Source organism: Marmota marmota, unplaced genomic scaffold (assembly GCF_001458135.2).
Source record: "Marmota marmota marmota unplaced genomic scaffold, marMar, whole genome shotgun sequence".
NCBI lineage: Eukaryota > Metazoa > Chordata > Mammalia > Rodentia > Sciuridae > Marmota > Marmota marmota.
Window position 1 is genome coordinate 32764924 of NW_025999932.1, and position 14519 is coordinate 32779442.

At 34.1% G+C, this 14519-nt stretch overlaps 1 long non-coding RNA gene across 1 annotated transcript in view; it reads right to left on the bottom strand.

Moving 5' to 3' along the window:
- Positions 1-14519, bottom strand: part of LOC125616137 — a 114899-nt gene that overhangs the window by 46459 nt on the left and 53921 nt on the right. The gene's annotated exons all lie outside the window — the stretch shown is intronic.

Sequence of the window (14519 nt, forward strand, 5' to 3'; positions counted from 1 at the left end):
TTGAAGAAACAGTGAAATCTTTGATGATTTTGAGCTGAAAGTAAATTGATAAAGGAAGACCCACTAGGAAGATGCCAGCATGGTGAGTAATGCCAGAGATAAACACATGGGAAAAGAACAACTTCATAAAAGTGTGGACAACTAAAGATATTGATTTGCTGCTTTTAGCCATATTTTACTGGAAAACTTTGCAGTGAGATAAGTAGATTTTTTGGTACCTAGAGTTGTAACCTGGCAGATTTTTTATTCACCAAAGTGCTGTTTCCTTAATGAGCATATAAATTGTTTCATCAATCTCTCTTTAACACTCAAGAGCAGATTGTTATTTCTCATAATTATTTACAAATAGTTATGACTTAACAACAAATACCTCTATATCATTTGTTTTACTGAAAATACCAAGTCTAATTTCACCCTTCCTAATATATTCAGTAGACTGAGTTACTTTTACCTTTCACTCAGATGATTTAAGGGCTGATTTAAAAAATATGTCACCCTAGAAATCATTTAACCCAATTCCTTCATTTTCTAGATGAGAAAATTGTGGACAGAAAAGTTGTTTTGTTTTCTTTATCTTCTCCTGATTTGTTGATTTTTGAGTGGGGAGGTAGGCAGGGGTGGGTAACCAGGGATTGAATCCAGGGGCGTGTAAACACTGAACCATATCCCAGGACCTTATTTTAAAAAAAATGTTTTGTTTTGTTAAATTTTGAAACAGAGTGTCACTAAGTTGCTTAAGGTCTTACCAATTTGGCTTTGAACTTGCAATTCTCCTGCCTCAGTCTCCTAAGCTACTGAGATCACAGTTTTGCACCACCACACTTAGCTCAATTTACCTTTTAAAAAAGGTAAACCATGTAAAAAGATCACAGTTTATTTTTTCCATTAAAATGTCATGTTTTTCTGTTTTCCTTCTAGATATTCCATTATTAAGACAAACTATGAGATCTGCAGTGAAGGAAAAGTGGACCATCCTACAGAGAAGAAGTTGATGGAACAAAGAAGAAAGAGAGTATAAATAACTTTCATCAGTAAAAAACCTTTTTAATAGCTGGAGGAGAAAAAGGAGAAAGTGGATGAAAGGGAAAGTGGGAATTATGAGTGTTCTTAAATCCTCTTCCCTCAATTCTTATTTCAGGCAATATAAATGACAAAATTAATAGAAACCCATGAAAACATAGCAATATAGGTCTCCAGAGCTGCGGGCTTGCATTTCACTTAGTAGAGGACACCCTGGAAAAGTCACACTTACATATTGTGTGCTACTCATCAGAGAATCAGACCTATTCATTAAGTCCTGAGTAGTATATAAGATATGGGTGAATGAAAAGCATCAGATAATGGGCCTGATACATCTTCCCCCAGCTCTCATAGCTCACTTGTGATGTCTAGGAAGATGAGATGCTTTAGGAATAAGAAAGTGCTCTGCATCCATAGCACTAAGGAGAATGGGATTATCAATCCAAGAGAAAGATCAGGCACATCTCTTTTTCCTGTTTGACTCCAGTTGGATGAATTTCCTCCAAGAAAACAGAAAAATAAAACTGTCACATGATCTCCGTATTCTTGAGGGAGAACCAAGAGAACAATTTCTCTATGCCTCTGGACTAGCCTGCTTCCACCAAGCAGATGAAGTTCCAAGCATCCTCACTGCTGGCTTTATTTAAAATAGACTTTCTGTCTTTCTGTGATGCTATTTAAGATTCAAATACGTACTTCATGTCTAGGCCAAAGAAATCTCCTGTAGGGTCTAACCAAACTCACTGGAGTTCTACCAATAGTTTAGTGGTTAAAATTGAATATTTGTATAAAAGATTGCTTTTGGTTTATCCTTTAGGATATATTTCTCTGAGTTCACATGTAGGAGTACATGTTTAAGGAAAGGATTTGGGTCCTTAACCAAATGCTATCTAATCTCATACCATTCCTCATTGACAAAATTAACTTCTTTGATGCTGCTTGTAAGTTTTCCAAGTGCACATTCTATGCTTCATAAATTAGAGGACAATAGTAAATTCAAATAGATTTAAAGAACATTGTTAGAGCCAAAAAAATTGGGGGCATATAAATATAATTATTTAAGTATATCCTGTTCAATATAATTAGTTGTGAATTTATCTATCCCTCCAAGTCTTCTCCTAAAGAGGGAATATATATGTTCATATGCACAGTGACATTTTTTTAATCAGAACAGTTAATTTCTTTTTCCTACTCAAGACAATTTTTTTTTCAGCTGACTTAACTTACAGGACTATACACTTCCCTGACTTTTGTTCTAACTTACTATCATTTCTTTCTCCACCTCAGTTTCTGACAAATGGATTCCTGTCACATTTAGATTAAAATATTTCATCCCCGTTAAAGCTTTCAAGTTTACCTTCTGATTGCTTCTTTATCATTCCCTCCCCACGTTCATCCCCATTCCATCTTTACTGGATTTACTTCCAAATCCTGCCCATTGTCTGCCACACTAAAGGATAGGGAATGGGACTTGTGTTAACAGTTGCAAGGAGATACTGATTGTCTCTTGGTCTGAATCTTTAGGAACCAAATGTCTAGGATAAAAATGACCATCACACGGAGACCATAGATACAAAGGAAGTTTCCCCACAGAAACCAAAAACTAAGAATGAGTCAACTCACAGTAAGATTTTCTAGATTCAGGGCTTATTCCTTTCTCAATGCTATACTTGGAATATGCTTGTTACCCCTTCAAAGTTCTCCTTAAAGTCACTGATCAGCAAAGTTTCTGTGACATCCTCAAGATACACAGATAGTTAGCTGTCCTATCCTGGTGCAGCATATAGATCAGTTCCTGGGAACACTTAATACTTTGTGATATAATGTATAATTTTTCACATCAACAGTTTTCTCTGGAGGATGACCTCTTAAAAGGAAAATGCAGTCTTGTTTAAGGTTGATTTGTTTGAGAGCCAGATAAAGAAAGTCATTGCACATGATTTACTGAGGAAACACTCCTTGAAAAAGTGAACACGTCAAGATAGGACAGGGAAGAAGCTAAGCAAGAATTGGAGCCTCGAGTCATCCTTCAGTCTGTGTTAGCCAGCTTTCTGTCACTGAGACCAAAATACCTGACAGGAACAACTTAAAGAAAGAAAGATTTATTTTGGTTCACAGCTGCAGAGGTTTCAGTTCATGCTTGGCTGCTCCATTACTTTGGGACTGAGGTGAAGCGAAAGGGCATGGCAGAGCAAAGTGTCTCAGCTCATGATATCCAGGAAGCTGAAAGAAAGTGAGGTAGGGGCTGGAGGCAGGGACAAGGAAGGGACCAGGGACAAATACCCCAAGGGCATACCCCCAGTGACACAGTTCCTGCAATTGTGACTTATTGCTTCTACCTCCTTTCAGAAGTCCATTCTCATTGTTAATCCATCTGATGGATTAATCCATTTATGAGGTAATAATCCACATCCAATCACTTCCCAAAAGCCTCATCCCTAGGTTATCACTGCATTAGGAACCAAGTCTTTTAACACATGAGCTTTGTGGAAACATTTCAGATCCAGATTATAACAGAACCCCAAAGAGAACTGGGAGCTGTGAATTCTATTTTAAAATTGTTCCCACTTTGACACATTGGGCATCTGGGTCACTTGTTCATTGCCTTTGGACTGCACAAAGAAGTGATGGTACCTTTCTAGGATACGTATGCTTATTTATCTCACCTCAATCCCCTAGAGGAAAGAAGAGATGTAAATCCCTGGCAGCCATCTCTGCAGCAAGGGAGAACGGATTTGATGAGTGATGAGGCAGAATGGGATAAAACAGCACAGGTTTCCAAGTTTCCTGTCAATCTTTGTGTCCCAACATCTGTGGGGAACATGGAAAAATATTTACTATATCCTAAAATGAATGATAAGACTATATCTATAAAAAAAGGTACCGTACCATGTACTAAGAATATGCAAATATAAGTTCTTTAGTCAACCATTTGAGGTGAAAGCTATTCTGGGTGAGAGTGAGTGGGTGGGATAAAATTCCTCGTGCACATAATTTAAGGCAGAATATGATAACTTCTACAAGATGGATACATAAATTTTAATGGAACTACAAACATGGTATAAACTCCATCCCAAATGGAAAAATTCCAAAGACATGGAAATTTTAATCTTTATGTGTATATTGATTCTGAGTAAGAAAAGTAGTAAATATTCCAACCAGAGATAAATATTCCAACTGGGAACATCTACAAGATAAACTTCATAAAACATTTCCCAACTGAGGAAAGAACAAAGGTCACTCTTCTGCTGCCTAGATACATGCATTTGTCCCCAGTATCTGCAGGAGATTGGTTCCAGTTCCCACCCTGATATCAAAACCCTTTTGATACTCAAACCCTATATTTAAAATGGTATTGTGTTTGTATATAACTTACCCACATCATCCCATAGATTTTAAATCAGTTTTAGTTACTTATAATAATTATAAATATTATGTAAGTATTATTATACTATACTGTTTAGAGAATAATGACCTGGAAAAAGAGAGTCTATACATGTTCAATACAGACACATTTTTTTTTCTAATATTTTCAATCAGTGTTTGGTTCAATCTGCAGATGTGGAACCTACATTTAGAGAGGGTTGACTGAATTATAGTGTGCTCATCTCATTGTAGAATAATAGTAAATATGGCCAGCAAGATTAATTGGAGTTCTACATGTGGAGGGTGTTAAGTGCAAATCAGAAAAGTTTGGTTTCAACTTTCAACTTAAATGGAAAGTTACTTGAGATTGTTTAACATGGAAGTGAAGTTAACAAAAAAGATCTTTCGTTTTTAACCTACTGAGACTATGATGGGAGAGTATCTGGACATATGCTACAGTTTGGATCTAGAGTGTCCCCCAAGGGCTAATGTACTGAGGACTTGTTTTCCAGCCTGTAATACTACTGGGAGATTCTGGAGCCATTAGGAGTGGGTCCTAGTGGATTTATGTTAGGTCATTAGAGATGTACCCTTGAAGGAAACATTGGAACTTTTCCTCTCTCTCTCTCTCTCTCTCTCTCTCTCTCTCTCTCTCTCAACATCTTTCTTTATTTTTTGATTAAATTATTTATTGATTCTAATTTGTTATACATGATGGCAGAATTCAATTCATTTCATATTACACATAGAGAGCACAATTTTTGAAGTCACTGATTATACACAAAGTATTTTCACCCCATTTGTCTTCATACATGTTTTTAGGGAAATAATGTCTAACTCATTCCACCATCATTCCTACTGCCTTGCCCTTTCCCTTCCCCTCCCCCTTCCCTTTGCCCTTTCTAAATTTCCTCCATTCCTCCCATGCTCTTCCCCCATCACCATTTTGAGTCAGCATCCTCATATCAAGGAAAACATTCAGCCTTTGGTTTTCTGGGATTGGCTTACTTCACTTAGCATTATATTTTCCAACTCCATCCATTTACCTGCAAATGTCATGATTTTATTCTCTTTTAATGTTGAGTAATGTTCCATTGTATTATATACCAAAGTTTCCCTATCCATTCATGTACTGAAGGGCATCTGGGTTGGTTCCACAATTTAGCTATTGTGAATTGTGCTGCTACAAACATTGATGTGGCTGTGTCACTGTAGTGTGCTGTTTTTAAGTCCTTTGGATATAAGCTGAGGAGTGGGATAGCTGGGTCAAATGGTGGTTCCATTCCAAGTTTTGCAAGGAATCTCCACACTGCTTTCCAGATTGGCTGCACCAATTTGCAGTCCCATGAGCAGTGTATGAGTATGCCTTTTCCCCCACATCCTTGCCAACACTTATTGTTGTTTGTATTCTTGATAGCTGCCATTCTGACTGGAATGTGATGAAATGTTAGAGTAGTTTTGATTTCCATTTCTCTAATTGCTAGAGATGTTGAACATTTGTTCATATATTTGTTGATTGTATATCCTCTTCTGAGAAGTGTCTGTTCAGTTCCTTGCCCCATTTATTGATTGAGTTATTTGTTTGTTTGGTTTTTTAGTGTTAAGGTTTTTGAGTGCTTTATATATCCTAGACATTAGTGCTCTACCTGATATGCTTGTGGTAAAGATGTGCAGAGACTCAGAATAGCGAAAGCAATCCTTAGTAAGAAGAGTGAAGCTGGTGGCATTACTATTCCAGACCTTAAATTATACTCCAGAGCAATAGTAACAAAAAAGTATGGTATTGGCACCAAAATAGGTCTGTAAACCACTGGTACAGAATAGAGGACACAGAGACTAACCCACATAACTACAGTTATCTTAATACTATACAAAGGCACCAAAAACATACATTGGAGAAAAGACAGCCTCTTCAACAAATAGTACTGGAAAAACTGGAAATCCACGTGTAACAAAATGAAATTAACCTCTATCTCTCACCATGCACAAAACTCAAAGTGTATTAAGGACCTAGGAATTAAACCAGAGACCTTGTGCCTAATGGAAGAAAAAGTAGGCCCAAATCTTCATCATGTTGAATTAGGCCCTAACTTCCTCAATAAGATCCCTATAGTGCAAAAATTAAAACCAAGAATCAATAAAATGGATGGACTCCAACTAAAAAGCTTCTTCTCAGCAAAAGAAACAATCAGTGAGGTGAATAGAGAGCCTACAGAATGGGAGCAAGTCTTTACCACAAGCACATCAGATAGAGCACTAATCTCCATCTCTCTCTGTACTTCCTGCCACCACTAGGTGAGCAGCTACCCCCCCCCCACCCTACCATCACATGCTATCCCCATGATATCCTATGCTGCCACAGGCCCAAAGGAACAGGGTGAAGTGACCATAGATTAAAACCATAAATCAAAATGAAACTTTCCTCCTTATAAGTTAATTATTTCAGATATTTTGTCACAGTGATGCAAAGCCGACTAACACATGGTGAAAATGAGTTATAGTACCACCTTGATTTGTGTTTTTAAATTAAATGCCTTCATCTTTCTGCTTCTTTACTTAAAGCTGCATTTTCCTCCATATTTATCTAATGAAATTTTTTTTAAAAAGTAAATGTAGGGCCTGGGGTTGTATCTCAGTGGTAGATCACTTGCCTTGCATGCATGAGACATTGGGTTCAAATCTAAGCACCACAGAAAAATAAATGAATAAAAGTAAATGTAAAAGCAGATTTTACAAACACCATATTTCTAGGTCATATGTAAATTCTGTTTTGTGTTACAATTTGGGAAAACACAAAATATGTCAAAATTACAAAGTATTTCTGACCCCAAACATACCATAATTGAAAGTTCACACAATTTAAACTTGTCCTTATTTGTGTATTAATGTGAAATATACTCAAAGATAATTTTCTCAACTTATTTTATTTAATTATTTATTTAATGTTTATTTTTTTTTCACTAGGGGATTAACTCAGGGTTGTTTTACCACTGAGCCACATCCCCAGACCTTTTTGTTTTTATATTTAAAACAGGGTTTCACTACATTGCATAGGTACTTGTTATGTTGCTGAGGCTGGCCTTGAACTTGAGATCTTCCTGCCTCAGTCTCCCAAGTCACTGGGATTACAGGTGTGTGCCACCACACCTAGCTTCTTCAACTTATTTTATTATCTTAATTAGACATAAAATTATTAATTGCAAAAATGTATATTTATGAACAATAATATACAGAGAAAACATAATGGTTGAATTGAGTGCTTAAGTCTATAATTTTATCTTTAGAGTTATTTCACCTTTTATCTATATTTCATAAATTGGTATAATTTTGGTTAATCTAGTTAAAAATTACATATATTATATAATATTATAACTATTTTAATATTAACAAATGTGTTCAAATAAATACTATTATTCTGCAAATCATAGAATTTTCCTGGAAAGAATTTACAGCCAATCTTTTTTTTTTATATTTAAACCAGAAGTTTTTGTTTGTTTGTTTGCTTTTTAATTTTTTATTGATATTAAAAAAAATAAATGACAGAGAAATGCATTACAATTCTTATTACACATATACAGCACATTTTTTATATCTCTGGTTGTACATAAAGTATGTTGACACCAATTCATGTCTTCATACATGTACTTTGGATAATGATGTCTATCACATTCCACAATCCTTGCTAATCCCCTGCCCTGTCCCTCCCTTACCCTCCTACCCTTCTGCCCTATCTAAAATTCATCTATTCCTCCCATTCTTCCCTTCCCTACCCCATTATGAGTCAGCCTCCTTATATCAGAGAAAACATTTGACATTTTTTTTGTTTGTTTGTTTGTTTTTGGAATTGTTCACAGACAATCTTTACAAAATTCCCCAATATTAAGTTTTATAATAACATTTTTTAGTAATAAAATTGAAACTGAAAGAGGTCAAGTAGTTTGCTCCAGAGTAGGTATTGCTAATTTTAGAATTAGAATTAGCATCCAGAGCATGTGCTTTAAAGATTCTGTTATCTATAAATAGAAAGATACTTGAATTAAAAATTAAACAATGCATAATGAGAGGCTTGTGCATGATTAAATGAACAGAAAGTAGACCAATCATATTAGTTTTCTATTGCTGCTGTAACAAATTACCATAAATTTGATGGCATAAAATATCAATTTATTATTTTATAATTCTGGATGTCAAGAATCCAAAATGGGTCTCACAAAGTTAAAATCACAGTATACAAAGGGTTTCATTTTTTTTCCCTGTAGATTTGGAGGACACCCATTATCATCACTCTCTAGCTCTTCGAAGCTGCCCACATTCCATGGTTCATCATCCCCTTCCATCTGCAAAGCTAGCAATGACTGGTTGAGACTTTCTCATGCTACATCACTCGTATTCCTTCTGTTTCTGTCTTCCACATTTAAAGGACCCTTATGATTTCATTTAACACAGCCAAGTAATCAAGAATGATCTCTTTATCCTAAGATCCTTAATTCAATCATATCTTCAAAGTACCTTTTGCAATATAAGGTAACTACTATATTCTCAGGTACCTGGGATTTTTGATTAGGACATATTTATGTCCATTACTTTGCCTACTACTCTCTGGAAAGACTTTCTTAAGAAAAATGAATTATATAACTTGACCCTAAACATTAGACAGTTAGGGTTAGAACATCATCACCTTGTAATGTGTTACAAAACCCCCAGAGGATGCCTGAAACCATAAAGAATACTAAGCCTCATATACTACCAATTTTCATATCCATGGATGTCTGTGATAAAATTTAATTTATAAATTAGGTTCAATAAAGATTGACAATGATAACTAATAATAAAATAGGAAAATTATAATAAGATACTGTAATAAGTTGTATATGAATGCTGTCTCTCTCAAAATATCTTTTGTGCTATACTCGCCCTTCTTGTGATATGTGAGATGATTCAAGACTAATAGAAGTGAATCACTTAGACATTGTGACTTAGCATTAGGCTACAATGTTAAGTGTTCTTCCAACACAAGCACTGTGGTACTGTCACAGACATTCTGATAACTAAGATGGCTACTAAGTGAATAATTGGTCTGGAGTGTATCCAACATACATATGCTGGACAAAGGGATGATTCATGTAGTGGGTGGAACGGGGTATGATGGTGAAAATTCATTCTGCTACTGAGAGCAGAGCAGTACGCAATTTAAAATTTATAAATTGTTTATTTGGGGAGTTTTTCCATTTAATATTTTTGGACCAGGGTGGATCATGATTAACTGGAACTGCAAAGGCCTAATTGTGAATTAGGGAAGACTACTATATAAAGACAAGACAAAAGAGGAATTGTTGTATAGAACACATACACTTAGAGCCAAGAATACTGCATGATCAATCCACAAATTAGTTTTTGACCTTAGATAAATCAACTTAACTCTCAGGATTTCAGTTTCCTCACTGTGAAATGAAAACACTGGTCTAGGTTCGTCTCTGTAATTTCTTTTTCCAAATATATGAATATGAATATGTATTTATACTTTGAATGATATACTAATGGGTATGCTTTAAAAGATGAACCTGTCACGTTCAAACAATATCAAGCCTCCCCAGGGTCCATGATACTGTCTAAGATGTCCATAAGATGGATATTGTGAACCTTCTGTTTAGCTTTATCAGTTTTGCATTTCTTTTTTGCTAGTGCAGTGCATTTTTAAATTGAAAAGTTAAATCTATTTTGAACAAAAAATGAAGCTATTTTGTATGTTTGCTGTTCTTTCTTGTTTCATAACTTCTAATTTATGAAACCTTTGTCTTTTGTTAACTTTTTCATTTTATTCTAGTCTTACTGAAATATATTGTTTTTAATATTTTCAATGTCCTAAAATAAAAAAGGGTAAGATATAGAGATTAATTATGCACAGTTTGAATATATTAATATTATTTGTCTTCTGACACTTATTGTGTGTTTTTTTAATACCTTTCCTTCATGTGGAATAATTTTCATGCCAGGGTTTACTTATCAGAAACAAATGGAACTAATGATCTAATATTAATATAATATTAAAAATAATATTATATTAAAAATAATTCTATACCACTGCAAACATTTCTATATATGAACCAGCCATAAGGCCTGCGTTTTTTTTAGTGTGACACCCTTTATTTTTCAGTAAAAAATAAATTAAAAAGTCCTCTTTGGTAAATCTCCTATTAAAGGTCAATAAATTTTCCCTGAGAGAAGAAGCATATTATTGAATATCATCATAAATATATTAGCAGAGCACAATCCCTGAGTAGAAAGGTCAAAGAAATTCTACATTTCAGGAAGAGATAACATAGAAGAAGAAAGACCCAGGACATTTCGTTTACTCTGACATCATCTTGTTCTCTAGACAATGTTCCAGCTGAGTTTTCACACCCCTTCCTGGATACCTAGATTCCTACATCCAATCTCTTTAATATGCACCACATACAACTTTAGATACGTCATAATTCTGCTCCAAAACTTCTATTTGTGTCTCTTTTGTGTAAAAGATACAAAGGCTTCCACAGTGTGGATTACAAACTATCTTTTTAAGTCTAATACCTTTTCTAAAAATAATTCTATACCACTGCAAACATTTCTATATATGGTTTCTTTAACATACATGCATATATACCCATTTCTATCTTTACCTTTCAAAATACTTTCCTTGCCATGGAAATCTGGACTCCTTATTTCTAAATATACCTTACTAGCTCTTCCAGGTGACTAGTTCTTATTTCCCCAGTTTTTATGGATTGACTCATCCCTGAAATTCTGTATCACATAAAGTTTATATTCTGTTTGTCACAGAGCTAGCTCTAAGTTTACTTTTTTAAATGTAGTTTTCTATTCTTAACGTACATATTTTATCCCCACAACTACATCCTAAATCCCTCATGAATAGGGACAATGTCATTCTCACACTGTGGTATTTCCAATCCATAACACATACACTTACTCATAAATGATTCTCAATAGAAGTCTGCAGATGATTGTGGTTAACTATTTTATGCTTTTGATACAAAGGATGTAAATAATATGATGACACAAAGCCAAGTGTGGTATTGACTATTTGTGTATAATAGACAAATAGGAGTGAATCTTAAGCCATTCAGAAGCTCTGAGATTCAGGGGTCTCCAAGTAAAAGCCATAATGTTTAAAATGCAGGTCAAAACACTGAAATGAGCCCAAATCTAGATTTAACACAAGGATATAAAAAATGATGTCTTAGATGATTCCGTTGCCATGTATATTAAAAATGTTATATACTCATGAGGTTTAAAGCAACTTCTAGATAAAATTCTTGAAGATAAAGCCAACTGCCTTCCACTTAGCACAAAAGTTCAAAAGCTCTGATATATTATACTTGTGATGGTTCTTAAATCACGAAAAATGATCCAAAAGTTCAGTATAAATGATACCTTCTTCTATTTTTTGTTTATCCTGAAATGATTTTTATCTCAGCTGAGAAGAGGTATGAAGTCACTTCTCAATAACTAGCTCAAACATTTCTTACTCTGGAAATCCATCTCCAAACCATTTCAGAATTAGTCATTCCTTCCAATGTACTCCAAAAACACAAGCTGCCTTTGTTTTAATACTTATTAAAATTTTATTTCACAATTTGTCCACATTTCTATAATTTACACTAGCCTAAAGATTTCTTAGGAATATTCTTCTTCTCTTGTTTTTTTTATATTTGTTTGCTTTCTTAAGGCTAAGAAACTTGCACATTAAAAATGTTCCATAAATGTTTATTAAATGTATGTTTTAAGAGCATATGGAAGTTTGAAACTTCTACCACCTGATTCTGGGGATTTATTCCATCAGATGCATCTGTCAAGCTTAAAGCAAACAGAAGTTCATAGAGCCAATAAATGAAATGAGCAGTTGCAACAGAGCGACTGAAACAACCTGCTTAAAAGGTTTTATCATATTTCCTTTGACTTTGTAACACTCAAAGAGCACATTTGACATTCCTAATAAAGATTTACTGAATAAATGTTATATTCTGCTCTGACCATGTAGTTGCAGAAGCAAAGGATTAGCATCAGATATTGCCACTGAAAACATGTTAGAAAAGCAGGAAGCTATGCTATATACTATGTATTCTGGCTCTATTGAAATTCTGATGGTTTTGTTGCTTCCAAGTTGCTGCAGCTATAGGAACAAAACAACTCAGAAAAGTGTTTGAAGACTCACTCAACTCTGAATTCTTTTTTATATAACACCTTCACAAGTTATAAATAAGACTATGTGATTGCCACAAAGGTAATAAATTTATATGTGATATTACAATAAAATGACCTTAATACAAAGCCTGTGAAATCCAATATTCAATGAAACTGTAGGTATTCAGGGTACCATCTCATTTGTCTTTGGGCTAAAGAATGTAGGCAATAGTATTAGCAGATACATGTTAATAGGAACATCAACATCTATTTGCAGGTGGGCACTTTTTCAGACTTACCAATAGTATTTCTGTAATATCAGTTTACTCACCAATAGTATAAATGGCATTCTACCAATCAGAATCATGAATAATTATAAAGCTTTTGGTACTAAACTGTACCAGATGGCTTAATATAGAGATTAAAATGAATGGTATTATATTTCTCAGACATCTGGGTGCTTTTAACAACATATGGAGCTAGGACTAGCACTCCCAGTATTTTTTAATGGCAAAATCATTAACATTTGCAAAAGAAAATTTCTAATATGGTAGCATTTTATCCACATTCATTGTTGAGACTTTTTACAGTTTTCTTAATATCAATTTATGCAAAACGTTTACATATATACTGAGTAGTTAATATGTATGTGATATGAATTTTTATAGGAAAAAAAAATACGAATCGAAAAGAGAAAAGAAAGCAAAAGAGTAAAGTATAATTTAACTTTGTTAAAAATATAGAATCCTTATTAGCTGAATGTTTGAGAGATTGAATCTCTCTTGAAAATCAAGATAAATGACCATTTACTTCATATTGGATTTATTTTCATATTTCGCACTTAAGACAGTGGTTTAAGATATTTACAGACCTGATACCACCTGCCTCTGTCACCCCCCAGTTCATTTATTTAATTTTTTTCTCAAAGTCCCAGAATTTACCTGATTGGGCAACAATTGAAGGGTCATATCTAACGTTCTTATAGGTTGCTTAACAAACCATTATAAATGATTTTTTTTAATTAGACAAGATTCCTCCAAATAACTTTAATAAGAACTAAATAGGATTAGAAGTAATCTCTAAAGTTAAGTGTGACCATAAGAGTTCAGCTAAGATAGTTTTGTAGCAATTATCCAACCAATACATATTCTATAGCTAAATGACTGCATCAATAGCATTTCAATACATTTCAAACTATGAAGACTTGAACACAAAGGGAGAAAAGAGAAAATAAGTGGAAGGAAGGAACATAGAAAGAAGCTAGGAGGAAGAGAGGAAGTAAGAACAGAAAGGAAGAAGGGAAAGAGGAAAGGAGAAACTTAAAAGAGATGTGGAGAGGAGAAGAGAGGAAGAAAAGAAAGGAGCAAGAAGTGGAGCAGAGGAAGGTGGACATTTACTAAATCACATCCTTGTAGAGAAGGAGAAAGTTAAAAAAGGTTTTAAAGGAATCAGTAGGTATAAATTCTATTATTTAATAAGACATCAACAAATAGAGTTGATTCCCATATGTTGGCTAAGATAATAACTTTGTTTAATTCAGTTATTAATACTAACAATTTATTTATACATTCTTTTGGGTTTTCAAAATACACAACTAGAAAACATTTAAAATGTATGTTGCTAACTTTTACTGGCTTGTGGAAATTCTCCTGTGGCATATTTTCAAATGCAGCTTCTATCTAATTCTTTCTTTCTCCTTCAGGGACTCTAATTGCTCATATTCTAGAGTTTTTTTTTTTTTTTGTGATGCCCTACATATTTCTTGGGCGCATCATAAATTACCATCTTGATACTTTTTTTTACTGATCTATATTCTAGACGTTATCCGATGTTTCTAACATTCATTACATTGATCAATTGAAATATTTACTCTAGTTATACGTTTTCTACCATTTTATTTTTTTATGTGATTGGGGTCTACACTAAAATCCTCTACAATTTTCACTATGATT